This window comes from Aulonocara sp. 'chitande type north' Nkhata Bay, linkage group LG3, assembly GCF_057382095.1.
Source record: "Aulonocara sp. 'chitande type north' Nkhata Bay isolate Kocher_YH1m ecotype deep benthic linkage group LG3, A_spYH_male_GT1.1, whole genome shotgun sequence".
NCBI lineage: Eukaryota > Metazoa > Chordata > Actinopteri > Cichliformes > Cichlidae > Aulonocara > Aulonocara sp. 'chitande type north' Nkhata Bay.
This window is the reverse complement of record NC_141346.1, coordinates 33,145,499-33,160,801: the sequence shown is the minus strand read 5'-3', so window position 1 is coordinate 33,160,801 and position 15,303 is coordinate 33,145,499. Positions and strand designations below refer to the sequence as shown.

The following is a 15,303-nucleotide window of genomic DNA, read 5'->3' as shown; positions in this document are numbered from 1 at the left end:
AGTTTGAAGAAAGGGGTGTCACTATTTGGTGCAAAAAGTAAAGCAACACACTGAAAGGGTAGAAAAAGCTGCATGACAATCAGCCCAAATATCAAAGAGAAATTAAAAATCCATGTCGTGGAAGAGTTCGGGTCTTAGGAGGTTAAAAAGAACATGGCACTACAGCTTAGGTGTGCAAACATACATCCTGAACAAGATTTCTGGAACAATGTGCACGTTGAAGCAACTGTTGCCTTGGCGCTACATTAATAAAATGGAATTTAACTGAACTGAATTGAATCAAGGCAGTACGGTGGCACGGTGGTTAGCACTGTTGCCGCACAGCAAGAAGGTCCTGAGTTCAATTCCACCATCAGGCCGGGCTCTTTCTGTGTGGAGTTTGCATGTTCTCCCCGTGTTTGTGTGGGTTCTCTCCGGGTACTCCGGCTTCCTCCCACCGTCCAAAGACATGCAGCTTGTGGGGATAGGTTGATTGGATAATCCAAATTGCCACTAGGTGTGAATGTGAGTGTGAATGGTTGTCTGTCCCTGTGTGTTGGCCCTGCGACAGACTGGCGACCTGTCCAGGGTGTACCCCGCCTCTTGCCCTATGACAGCTGGGATAGGCTCCAGCGCTCCCCGCGACCCTGAAAAGGATAAACGGAAGCGAATGGATGGATGAATTGAATCAATCAACCAGTAGAGATGTCTGGGGAAAACCAACACAGCATATCAGCACTAAACCCTCATACCAACTGTCAAGAACGGTGGTGGACAATTGATCATCTATGTTTGTGTTACAGCCACAGGACCTGGGTACCTTGTGGCCATTGTGCTGACCATGAACTCCTCTGTATACCAAAGTTTTCTCTTCAAACATGAAACCTTGTGTCTGACAGATGAAACTTGGTCTTGCAAAAGGGCAATGATCCGAAGCATAGCAGCAAATCTACAACAGAATTACTGAAGTGTTTACTGGACCAGTCAAAGTCGAGACTTCAACCTGACTCTAAAGCTGTGTTGTGTTGCCTGCAAACCTCAATGAATGAAAGAAGAGTGGGCCAAAATCTTCCACAACCAAGTGAGAGACTGACTACTTTTCTTTTAATAACAGCTCTAATTAACAGTAGAATATGAAGCAATATTAAAAGAGTACTCCTAGTAATCATATTTCCATGACTCTCATATTCTCATTGCCTTTAATATATGTGCATTACCCTTTAAAGCATCTACAGCACACATGGAAAAAATGCGGTCCAAAGCATCTTAAAAAGGGCCCACAATCAATGTAGGAATGAATTGGACGAAAGGAAAACTTAGTTTGACTTTCAAGACAAATGCTATTTATTGTATCTTAGGAGGACTGTTTCAGACTGTTGATTATTAATGCCTTCCTGTGTAAGACAAAGTGTTTGGTGTATAAATATTAGCCTAATCTTCTCTTCGTTCAGTCTGCAAAGCAGTGCTGTTTAATTTTAAGAGAAAAGAAAACAACATCTCTCATTTCACAGTTACAGAACAAATTTGATTTCCGTTCATTCACATTCATGAAACAGACCATTTGTTCAGACTTGTTACTGTGGATATCAATTTCTCCTTCATTCGCCGATGGGGACAAATGTTGCATTTTGATGAATGTAAAACTGTTTTGGATCTGCAAATATGCAGTCAAGGTATCATTGACCTATGGATTGGTGCATATGGGGCAACAAGATGCTGGATTTGCATGGATTGTTTTATGCAGAGCTTTTCACTGTAACCTCACAGGACACCAAATTGACACGGAAAGTTCAACATTTCTTAATGGAAAGTTAAGCCTAAGCCTTTGTATTATAAATACGCACTTGGGCGTTATGCTCGCTGTATGTGTAAAGTTATGCTGATATACAATAAACTGTACATGTGTTCAGTGGGTAGAGGGTAACGTCTACGAATTAGAAGGTTGTCGTTCGAGTACCTGCAGCAGTCTGCATGTCAAAGTGTACTCAGGAAAGACACTGAACCCCAAGCTGCCTCCAATATATCTACTGGAGTCTGAGTGTGCAAACGTTAAGTTAAACATGCTTAGGCATAGAAAAAATGCACTGTGAGTGGGTGAATGAGGCTTGTAGTAAGAAAGCACTTTGAGTCCTCAAACAGAGTAGCAGAGCATTTTAAGGATCAGTCGAATGAGATTTTAAAGGCTCTTAAAGAGAATATATTCATTAAATGTGCTTCATGGGTTCAAACGTGCACCATGTTTGTACTTAAAGTACACAATATTTTTATTCTTTAACTAACAGAAGGAAAATTGAGCATTGTTAACAGCTGATTCTTAAGAGAGATTTAGGAGGCAGGAGGTTAATGCACCAGTTTAACAGCTTACAGCTTCAGATTCACAGGTTGTCTATCTGTTTGACTCGATCCTCTTTATACGCCTATTTAAGACATACAGCCAGCTTCATCGCGAAGACCCCATCGACACTAAAGAGCTAAAGAACGATATCTTTAACGTTAGTTTTCTTCATCTTCCCTGGAGACTGTGGTTAACAGTAACGGCGAATCAAACGAGAACTCCAGATCAGATTTAATTAGTTGCCTGTCAACGCTGCAAAGGATCCCCACTCAACTTCAAAGTGGCACAGCTTACACTGAAAACCAGTGGACTTTCGAATATTGCTGGTAATGATTGGGGCGGGCGACGAATGAGTAATAGGAGGTTCTACGAAACGGTACAGCTCAGAGCAGCTCATTAAAAAAAGTGGAAGAAATGAAGGTGAAGGTAGTTCATTTTAGTTTGGGCCTCCTTTTAAATCTGTGCAAACTGAACGTTGAAGGAAGCACACGTGAAACACTCTGTGTCTCTATGATACGTGTACGATAAGAAAGGCTGTTATTAAGTGTCACATCCCCTCATCCTGGAGAAATTTGGCAGACAGACTCTCTGCTGCCATATTTTCATTCACAGGCTGTCATCTGTCAGACTGAGAAAGTTTCTTTTTCCCGATGTTTTTTTTTCATACTGTCAGTTGATCTACCTTGTTTTCTACCTCTTTCAAACTAAAGTCCCCACCACATTCAATAAAACTGAAAGTAGGCGGATTATGTGTAATTTCAATCAGGTTACATGCAGATAAAGTGCAAAAAGACAAGCCACTGTCATGTAAGGGCAGTTTTACTCTTTGGGTTTGTTTAACATGCAGTATATTTTATAAACAACTTAAATATTTACTGACAAAGTGATATTTAAGAGGCTACGTATCCAGCTAAAAAAAATCAGGAAAAAACCTACAATGAGACAAAGAGGCGACAATTTCTGCTCCAGAGTTGCATGCTTTAGTAGTAATAGACAAACAACACCATTTCTGTTAAATGCCTAAATTCGTAAAATTGGTTTTGGCCAATTTCTTTTCAACTAATTGTAAATATTTACTCATAGAAAAAAAGACTCCTCGCTGGTTATATATGGCGTATATAAGAGTGCACTGGATGCAGAGCAGCCTGTTAGGATGCCTGGGTCGTTGACCCAGGGTTTTTGAGTTTATTATATTATTTATCATTTCCAGTCTTTGGTTTCTTTGTTAGAGTTCTGTCTTATGGTTTATGTCTCTGTGTAATCCTTAGTTGCTGTCTCCCCTGTCGGCTATATCTCCGTGTCTGTGTCTGCCCTGGTCCCACGTCTCTGTTCCCTCTGTAGTCCCTGCATGTGAGTCTGTGTCTTTTGTTCAGTCTGTGTTATGTTTCCTGTTTTGCTTTGAAGGTCCATGTCTTATGTTAATGTATCTGGTTTTGCTTCCCCTGTTTCGTTAGGCCTGATTTGCCCCAGCTGTGTTTCCCTCCTGTTACTCATTCCCTGATTGCTCCCTCTGTGTATTTAAGCCCTGTGTTTTCATCTGGCTGTGTTGTGATTTACCCTCATCTTGCTGTGTAAGCTTATTTTGTATTCCTAGTTTTGTTACCCTTTTGAGTTTAGCATTAAAGCTGTTTTGAGTTTGCGTTTTGCCTCTGAGTGTCTGCACTTTGGGTCCTCCTACTACCACTCCTGCCTGCACACAGCCTTCACATGACACAGCCAAAGTTTTCAATTAACAAAACAGGTTTGATAGACACAAAGTAGCAGTTCACAGCTTTAAGGGGAAAAAGCAACAGTGTATATATCGATAACCATTACGTTGAACTGTGTTTGTCTGCGTTTGTGTGTCTTTGTGGGCACGGCTGTTACAGAGGAAATATTGGATTCCATTTACAGTAACTGGTCTCAGTGGAAATGTACAAGCTAATGAAGCTCAATAAGCACTTTTACTGCTGCTTTCCTGCATGCTCTCTTGCACTGTGTCTGCCTATGTCTCATTTTGTAGTTGTAGTAAATAGTTATAAAGGTTCTGCTTGACCATCATACACTGTAACAGTGTGTTGCTGAAGTTCCCTCCCGTATGAATGGTCTTAATGATCAATAAAGACCACTAAACCAACCTGGAACATCAATGAAACTGCTGGAGAAATCGACCATTTTATTTGTACTTTTGCAGAAGTCATCGCATACCTGAAAAGCAGCCTCACAGAGATCTGCAGCCCAATGTGAAGCTTTTCGACATCCAAACGCAAAGGCACATAATAACAAAGCCAAATCAGTGATAAAAGAAAAAGCACAATATCTCAAATAAAAACTGTGCTACAACTATCTCCAATATGGCTACCAGTTACATCACCTAAGGTCTGTTTTGTAATTGTAAAATGCATAACTGTTAAAATACACATTTACTAAAACCAAATAATAAAGTCAAATAATGAAGCAGACAGGTTACAGGAGCAGAAGACCACACCACTTGCTACTTCTGTCAGGTAAGAACAGGAAACTGTCCAACGTGCACAGGCCCAAACACAGAAGATTAAAAGCACATTGCCTGGTCTGATGAGTCTTGATTTCTCTCTCAACATTCAGATTTTAGGGTCAGAATTTTGCATAAACAACATGTATCCATCCTGCTTTGTATAAATGGTTCAGGCTGTTGGTGGTGTTAAGATAAAGGATTGTTAGTCTACTCTATAGGAGCTCTCACAATGCTCTAACTACAAACCTCAGCGACGCAAATGCTTTAACCAAACTGGGGATTAAACCAAGAACCTTCTGATTAGGAGTCAACCTCCTCTAGTCCCTGAACTACAACACCCACTCATCAGGAGTTAGGAAGGCTGGGACTAAGACTGTTAGGATCTTACCTGACTGTAAAATTCCATAACAGGTAATGTCCCTAAAGGAGCAGCACCCAACATGGACTTATGTAGCACTTTATACAACATGTCTCATTCACTTTTTCTTATGTTTTCTATCTAACATTCACACTTTAGTTGGTGTATCAGAGAGCAACTTGGGGTTCGTGTCTTGACCAAGGGATACATGCAAACTGGAGCAGCCGTAAGCACACTCTTACTACTTCCAGGAGGGATTATATGGGTTAGTAGCAGTCAGGTGCTGCTAATGAAATGCACTTGATTAACTGATCATGAGCAAGGGTGAGGATCTCAATAAGCACAGAAGTTTTTGCAATATAACTGACCATAAGGTGAAAGCCCAACGCAGGCCTTGAACCCACAACCCTTAAATTAAGTGCCTCATGCACTACCGACTGAGCTAGCAGGCCTGTGAGGTTGTGCAGTGAAGGGACAGAGGCAGAACAATGAATGTGAACATTACAATGACCTCCACAGTCAGCAGATCTTAAGCCAACAGAGCACATTGGGGACGTAGTGACACGGCATCAATTTTTTTCCATCAGAACTGTCTTAATTCTTTGTTGCAAAGTGTAACTCACGAAGTGAAGGGCGAGTGTATATACACAGACATAAAGGTGGAATGGAGAAAGTGCTGCTTTCAGTAGAAGGAGTAGAAGCAGAAAGATTAATGCGTGCTCTGTTAGTCAAAAAAGGCTGAGACTCGCCAAGGTGAAAGGTCAATCATGTTCCTCTCCATTGATTCTGTAACAGAGAACCTCATCATCCCCTATCAGATGTCCTCCCTAGCATCTCTCTTATCCCCTCTCAGCTGAACACACTGTACCGGAACGAATGATAAACAGTTACAAAGTCAGAGAAAAAGTGAGTCAGAGACATTTAAATACCAAAACACCCTGCATGGATTGAGGTCTTCAAGTAACCTTTTCCATTTTCAGGTTTATTTTTATTAGATTATTCTGTTTTTCCCTTGTTTTCCTGCTCCTTCTTCCATCCTCTCCACTTAGCATCTTTGATCCCTTTGCCAGCTACTATTACACCATGTGTGCTCCCTCTCTCTCTGCTGGCTGCCAGCCATTCTCAGCATCTACCATTTTACCTTCCACTTCCCTGCAATTTACTTTCTACCTGTTCTCATGTTCTTTCTTATTCACCTTAGCCTTTATTTCTCTTTCCTGCCTGCGGTGTCAACAGGTACAAGTCTGTTTATGCTGTCTTCATGCTAACAAGCAGATCAGTAATAAAACCGGAAATTGTAGCTCTGCAGTGTGTGAACTGCTAAACCTTTTCCATGTTAACATGCAGATTACTGTTTGCTTTAACCAAGTTTTAAAACTGGGTGATTTGATAAATTATGAAAGCAGAAAATGTGGTTTAATAGAGCCCCAACATATCTTAAAGACCTCATAGTACTTTATTCCCTATCGGATTGCAGGTTTACTTGGTTTACGACTGGTATGTTCAGTCATTAACAATTATTAAACTCTAGTGGTGCAACGGATCACGGTTGATCCGTAATCCGAACCGATCCCACTCCACAGTTTGGCACGCACGTGATCCGAAGATTCGAAAAAGAAGAAAAAAAAGTATGTGTGTCTGTTGCGCGTGGTGGGTCTGTCAAGTGATAGTTATGGCCAGCGCTGGTGGTCCAAGTGGAGCAGCCCTTTGCTGCCCAGTCCGATCGGGCTAAAGCTATTACAAAAGCTACTGGGGTGTTTAGCTGCAGATGGGAGGCCGTATTCCATTGTGCAAAACAAGGGGTTTAAACTATGATGGACGTACTTGAGCCACGCAATGATATCCTGTCACAGGCCACCGGGGCAGACCGTGTGGAGTGAGTGGAGGACCCAAGAGCAAACAGAGGTGAGGACACAAAAACCGGACTTAACAGAAGGCGAGCCTTTATTTAGGGCCGAAAACTTAAGGAACAAGGCAGCAAAGCAACTGAGGGAAAACCTGAACATAGACTGGGAAAACTATGGCTAAACAAAGTACAAACTAGGACTAGTTAAGGCTGGGAAACTATGACAAGGGGTAGGGGAGATAACACAGACGACGCGACGCAGACTACATGAAACACAGAGACTAAATACACATGAGGGATGATCAGGGGAAGTGGCCACACATGGGAACGCAGCTGACACACATGAACTTAACGACAGGACAGGAGGAGTGAGCTGAATACACAGACAGTGAATGCAGGCCTTCAAAGTAAAACAGGAAACATGAGACATGAACCGGGGAGACGTAGTACAGGGGGAGGTGACATAACTGACAGCATGAACTTGACAGTACAAGACACACAGACATAAACACACGAAGGGCAAGGGAGACGTAATGCAAGGGTGACATAATTACAAAAAGGGCTGGACTACCTTAAAGAACCTAAGCAAACAATAAACATCAAAATAGGTTAAGCATAACACACTGGGTCACACGACCCAGGACCATGACAATATCCCATTGCGCATCCACTTCAGTGACAAGATCGTACCCAGGCATGTATGAGCAGGAAAAGTTTAAAGTTAAGGCTGAACTGTCCCAGGCATCTTCTGTTGCCCAACTACAAATGGGTGGACCTCAAGGGCAACGGAAAGCTACGTGACCGTGACCGCCCGTTATATCACAGCGGAGTGCTAGATACAAAGCCCTGTACTGCCCTATATTGCACCTTAATTTGTTTTTATACATTTGCGTGGAATGAGTCTTGAGTTGAATGTTTTTAATAGGCAAAAATACTTATAAAGTTAATAAATAAATGTTAAAATGTTGTCTTTTTTTCTTTTTTGCTGTTCCGAAAATTAATCCGATCCGTGACTTAAAACCATCCGATCGGAACCGTGAGAATTTTGATCCGTTGCACCACTATTAAACTCTGACTCTCTCCCATTTGGTGTTTGTCCCGTCTCTCCCTACTCTCTTTTCTTTCCCCTCACTCCAACCGGTCACAGTGGATGGCTGGTTGTGCCAGAGGTTTCTTCCTGTTGAAAGGGAGTTTTTCCATTCCACTGTCACCAAATGCTTCTTCATAGAGGATTATGTGATTATTGGGGTTTCTCTGTAATATTGTAGAGATTTTGCCTCACAATATAAAGCTTGTTTTAAATTGTTACTATATAACTGAATTGAACTAAATTAAACCTGTAATAATTACCTAACATGTGATTGTTTCCAAAAGGCTAACCAGTTTTGCACCCAATGCTGACCAAACAGAGTTTGCTACATTTCCTGCTGCTGATAGGACAAGTTATGAAACAATCAGTTTCAAAACTTTTTTTTAAAAATAAAGTGTTTTTCAAACTACATATCAAACCAGCTCAAAATCTCTCCTCCCTCCACTTTTGTCATTCTTCTTGTCATCTCTCTTTCGTTTCTCTTCCTCCCTGCATACATGCATTCACTTCACACTCCTCCATCTCTGCAGTTCCATCCCGCTGCTTTAAGCTTAAATTTCAAAACTTACATTTAACTACTGATTTTATCTACTGTTCTGATTTTATCTGTTTTGATTTTATATACTGTTGTTTGTTTGTTTGTTTGTTAATTAGTTAGTTAGTTTATTTGCTTGTTTTATTCAATTTTAAATCATGCTTTTTATTTGTTCTTGTTTCTAATGTCTCTGTAAAGCACTTTGAATCACCTTGTTGTTGAATTGTGCTATACAAATAAACTTGCCTTGCCTTGCCTTGCCTTGCTGCCGCACTGTCCATCATTTATTACTTCATTGACTGCTGAATCTATCTCCTCATTATTTCTATCCAAGCCCAGCCTTTTCTTCATTAATCTTCCTTCCTCCAGTGGCTGGTCAGCTCTGGTGAAGCTCAAGTATGTGTAATGGCTAGAATGAAAGATATGGGTGGTGCCTCGCCTGGAGGGGAACAAGTGTTGCTTCAAACAGAAGACCTGAGGGTAAAACACAGTAAATCTAAATCTAACAATCTCGAAATGTCTACTCAACAGTGTAGAAAATCAAGGCATTAAGCAAGCAAATGTTTGAACACAAGCCTGCGTTAAATATATTTTCACCCACCCATACTTCATGGCTGGGCGGGCTTCACCAGATCAGCATAAAAGTCACTCTTCTCACTGTCTGTAATCAATCATCATGACACAGTGAAGGCAGAAATCGATACAGAAGGCATTGAATGCATGAACACATACCTGCAAGCTGTTTTCAGTTGTTCACTGCTCTCTAAAGAAACAGTGCCGTGCAGGACCGTCCTCCCAAAAAATTATGTTCCCGAATAACTAAACACATTTTCAAGCATATTCTTAAGCAAGTGGTGTTTAATTCTTGTTTGTGACACATCCTGGTAGAGGACAGCACTACCTAAAATGTTTTGCTGTCTGAGCCTAATCAATAAAATGCAAAGAAAATATTCCTACAGTTCCTCTGAATCATAACTCAGAATGCAGTTTAATGGAACTGGAATACAACCTTTAGTAGATGGTGTTGACTTGTGGTTTGTACAAGCAAAGTGTCTGTGCAGATACTCTACAGAGCATGGGTGAGCCTTTGCTAGCTGCCCAGTCATATGCCATCCAGGCCCTAACAGGCACTACACCAGCTGTGTAAACTACTTGGCTCACAGTCAAGCAGAGATGGGAAGCGCTTCAGTGAAGTCAGCCGGTCAACTGTGATACAAGTATGCTCGATCCTTATCTTTTTTTTCTCGATTCTAAAGTAAAAAGAGTAAAAAAAGCCCACTCTGACCAGCTCACAACAAGCAATTCTGCCAGGAAAGATGATGCATATGATGGATCTTCAATCTCAGTACAAAGGGAATGAATGAAATGACAACTCATATATGCATGTTTTTTTATATATAAACCCACCGTGAGCATCAATTCTATTTGTGGAAAAAAATTAAAGGATGGATGGATTTATGGACAGATTGATAATATGATGTCTAACTTTCTTCATATGCAAATAATGTAATTTTACACTGACATTTACTTCTCTTAGGCCCCAGTCAAGCAGGTCTATACAGTAGCTGGCAACTCACTATATTCCCTGACCACTTGCGTGTGGGAGTTTATGTGTTAAAAAAACATAAATTACTGAACTTCAATAACTTAGTGAAACTTAAAAGAGTGAGTTTAATATATAAAGTCTTACACTCCCTTGCTTCACCACCACTAAAGCAGTTCATTAGGCATAAAGAAAGCTCAGACAGGACCACTCGAGCTTCAATCCGAGGAGACTTGTTTATACTCCACAGACGGACAGCATCTGGGCAGAACGTCCTCTCTGTCAAGGGAGGCCATCTGTGGAACAGTCTTCCTCAACCCATTAGAGAATGCTCTACACTCAATTTGTTTAAGGCAAAGGTTAAATAAAAACTGGTTATGGACAAATCAAGTGTGTGATCATGTATGAGTTGTATAGTTTTAATGTTTTATTTGGGAACAGAATGGTGTGTATGTGTAAGTTTGGTGATGTAGTTTTTATTATGAATGAATGATGAATTTTTATGAATTATTATGTCTATTTTTTATGCTTAAGGACAACAGATGGAAATTAGCCCTTGGCTATAATCTGGTATGTTTACATTCATGTAATTTTTTTTTACATTTATGTTCATTAACATGCACTGTCCTAAATAAAATAAATAAATAAATAAATAGAGCACTAAAGCCCCATTCATGCAGGCCCAGAAACGAATCAGAGACTGGTTGGAGAATGCACATTTTACAGGTCTTTAGGCTGTGTGACTGTGGACTTAGCTAATTCATCACATATTAATGGGTGCAATTTGCTAAAAGGCTACAAATATAAGGTTCAAACTGTTTACAAACCTAAAGCATCATGGGTAGATTAGTTACCAGACCTGGAGGCTCTAGTGGGCGACTTTTCTGTTGGATGAAATTAAACACACTTTACGAAATCCAGGTGTGTTTTTATATATATACTTTATATTTTGATATCGCTAAAGTTCAGAATACCCCAGTATGTTTTGTTACGGTTGCGAAGCTTAGCAAAGAATACTGGTTATATATATTTAGAGCTGTGAGAGTTCTCTACCCATCATTAAGTGACCATGCAAACAGATTGTAAAATTTAATACAAACAAAAACCCAAAACTCTGTAAAGGCATCTGATCCTGGAAGGTCCAGAGACTCCAACATTTGATCAGGCAGAGTACTCTGACACAGGAACTAGAAAATGCAGGCACCTAAAGGCAGTCTGGTCAAAGCCTGCCTGTCTTACAGTGGTTGACAGGATAACAATTACATAAGAAAAAGGCCGGCTGTCTGTATCGGGCAGTAAAACAGGGGAGTTTTTCAGACAAGTAAAATTGAACTGGACAAAGTGGAACATGACAATGGGGAGTATCTGATCACACCTGATAAAGCTTCCCTCGTTGTAAACACTGACTTCTACTGTAGCAGTTATAATAAGCAAAAAGGTAAACATGCAATGGGTAGCAAAACCTTTATCTAACACGAAATGCAGTATAGGCATACAAGTAAACTCCATATAACCTGATTTATAACACAAGCTTAATTATCAAGTCTGATCATTCCCGGTAGAGAGAATATTGATGAACACATACACATAACGCACGCATAAGTCCTCCTATGTCTTTATCATTCATTGGAGCAGAAAGAAGCAATTGCCACTGAAGTAGTCCTCCCTGAATTCATCCTGCACTGTCAACACTTTTTGTTGGAGATGCAGCTAAAGAGTCAAAGTAATTAAGAACCACCGCAGTGAAATGGGATCTGAGCTGCTGATTTACATTTGTTTATGCAGAAAACCTGCACAGGCAGACACAATACACCTTTACATCTCTGTGGGGGTTAGTGTCACTTCCTAAGAAAAACAGAACATCCATCATTAGCGTACACCTGCAAAAATATATTTCTGTAAAAAGAAAAACATGTCATTTTTGCTATATTTATGACTAACATGGCTAATGTAACATTTAGCATACCTAAATTTGAGGTTTTTTGGAAATGTGCTCACCCTGAAATCCTTTCCCATGGCTCTGGCATCCTATGGCTAATGCTCCCAATATGTTGCTGCTTTTGGTTGCAGTAACAACTACACCTCATTGCCATGCTACTCATTCTCTTAGTTGTCCCCAAACATGGACGGAAAACACAATTTCTTTTAGTCTAGTGCCAAGCTTAACAAATGTTCGGGAAACTGGCAGAGCCAAAGAGCCAAGCAGCAGCTGTTGAATTAGAAAGAGGGTAAGAGGCAGAGGGTGGCCACAATACTCCCTGAGGCTTAACTATTGATGCAGCTGTATGTGAAACTGTGTGACGAGGTCGTCCTTGCTTCAGTAATTGAAGTTCATGAGGAACAATAAAGCTTTTTGTTTTGAGCATGAGCTTATTTTATAAACATCAGCATCCTTTGAATGAAATATAATACATATGACCTTTCAAATACTTTGTGTGGGACTCTTATAATGGAAGCTGTGCATAATGGTTATAATGCACCATGGTGGTCTAACAGGTACGACCCCATAAAGATGACAGAAAAGCTCTTCTTGTTTCTGGTGCTGTGGTATTGTTATCTTGAAAGAGTTTTGAATCAAGAGGTGCTTTGACAAAGTCTATATTTGATAAGTCTTGGACTACATTCATGCTAATGAATATTAAGGGCTTAAATATGGGTAAGTACATCAGAGAAAAGCTTGGATTTTCAGTAGCTAAACACATAATACAGAGTCGGAAAGTCTTGAGCAACCGCCGCATTTCTCATATTTTTAAAGGAAAAAGGGAAATGAGTGCAACAGCTTATGGAAATATGGAAATATAATACATAAGGCAAAGACAGAGTTTGTATAGTTTTAACCAGCCATGACCACCTTTATTCTTCAACACTAAAGACAAAGTTTTCTTGCCATTTCTTTAAGTAGCAGCTCCAAACCATGACAGAGCCTCCTCCGTGTTTTACAGATGGCTGTGGACTCTCACTGTAGGGACTCTCTTCTGACCACCTCCATACATATTTATGACAATTTTACCAAATATTTTGGATTCATCACGCCATCAGATCTGTTGCCACTGATCTTCAGTCCAGTTCTTGTGTAGTTTGGCATACCTCAGCCTTTTTCCTTAAGAATGGCTTCTTGACAGCCACCCTTCCACTGAGACCATTTCTGACGAGGCTTCAGTGAACAGCAGATGGATCATCTGAAGGTCCACTTGTATCCTGTGTCAGGTTTTTGATGAATCTTTACCGCTTTCTTAAGGGCGTGACTTGTTCATCTGCTGTAAATATTTAGTTTTTTGCTTTTCTCCTCTGATTGTCCAGTTTCCTCAATTTTTGAAGGACACACTGAACACCACTGCAAGAGCATATTATCTTTGGCATGTTTTCTTTGTTCAACTAAAGAACTGGGAACCAATTATGTGCGTTTGTAATCGGCCATTAGTAAAGTCATGCCTAAAGATACAAATGGTTCTTTGTCTTGAGGTAATTGCCTTTTTAGGCTTGAATGACTTGTGAGTCAGGTGAAATTAACAAAACATTCCTGTGGTCAGGTTCAAGGACTGGACTGAAAATGAGTGAAAAAGCAGCCAAGGTCCAAAGAAAAGCTTTGAAAGGACTTCACAAAAAGTCTGCCTTCTTGGAAGCAAAATAGAAAGAAATGTGTTATATTGAATATGTTGTTATGTAGAACAAATACAGTCCCACATCAAAATGTACACTTACCTTCTAAAGAAAACAGTCTTGGCAGTGAGTGATGGGGATAAATGGTAACTGACATGTGTAATGATTCCAGTAACTTTATCAGTTGATAAAGAACTGGTGATGTAGTTGAATGTTCAAGCAAAGGGAGTGCTTTTTGCCTTTGGGCGGATTGTTTTATCACGCTCACTGCTCCCATGGTAGAATTTAACTTAAGTGCACGACTCATCCAAGTTTCCTTTTGGGAAAGTTCAGTGTATGTCTGAAGACGCATGAGGTAATTCAAGTGTTGGCGTGTGTGGCACTACAGGGGGAAGGAAGTAGCTGACAAGAACAAAAATAAGTCTCATCACAAGTAAATGAGTAGATGTACAGTAGTAGCATACGAAGGACAAAAGAAGCATATGTTTACAAACAAGAGCACAATGCTGTTTTCACACAGAACTGTGGGAATTGCCAAAACAATGAGGCCCTAACAGCGTATGAACTTATCTTACATGAACTATGTGACGAGAGTTAGTCTGTGCCAGATTCCCCATTTTAAACACTTCGACATGTGCCATCTGCTTAGTGCATGCAAATGGCAGGACGCATAAAGGCCACTCTATTTCTGTGAGTTCCTGGGAGATTGACTGCTATATTGAGTTGAGGGCAGCAGTGCATGTGTGAATTCAGCTGATGCTGAAACAAATTAGACAAAGGGATAACACACAGAATCAGTACATCCAATGCTGAAGTACGCTTCACCCTTAAGAGGGAGCAGAGGGGACCGACGAATGACTGAGACCCGTTAGTGTGGATTAAACTGAGGGTTGCACACGATTTGTTGCGTACTTGAGTGATAAGTGTATTTTGAACCATTGCAGCAGCTATGGCATAACACAAAAATGCATTAATTAATAAAAAAAAATCCAAATTCAGCACAAGGGATCGGAGAATACTAAGACTCCTACAAGTGCTTTGGATTGTTACCAGAATCTGGATTATGTTGTCTTTTTGTATCCAAACCCTGGTCACAAGGGAGGTAGAACTATAGTACCATTTCTACTTTAAACTGTTAGCATTAGCATATCAGATGTAAATTTCCTTTAAAAACACAGGTCAAGATTGGTCATTACTTTAAAGCAGGTTTGTCGAACTCCAGGCCTCAAGGGCCGGTGTCCTGCAGGTTTTACATACCACCCTGGGTCAACACACCTGAGTCATATGATTAGTTCATTACCAGGCCTCAAGAGAACTTCAGGACATGTTGAGGAGGTCATTTAGCCATTTAAATCAGCTGTGTTGGATCAAGGACACATCTAAAACTTGCAGGACACCGGCCCTCGAGGCCTGGAGTTCCCCCACCCCTGCTTTAGAAGATTTTAAGTCTTTATCAGCAGCAACAGAGCATTTAATTTGGTGGCAGTTTGTGCTACTCAAGTTTCAGTGTGGCTCTAGAAAGGCTGGAGTTTGAATCTTTT

General features: G+C 40.5%; 1 protein-coding gene across 2 annotated transcripts in view; it reads right to left on the bottom strand.

The window, feature by feature from the left end:
• Window positions 1–15,303, bottom strand: part of htr2cl1 (5-hydroxytryptamine (serotonin) receptor 2C, G protein-coupled-like 1) — a 234,614-nt gene that overhangs the window by 164,129 nt on the left and 55,182 nt on the right. The gene's annotated exons all lie outside the window — the stretch shown is intronic.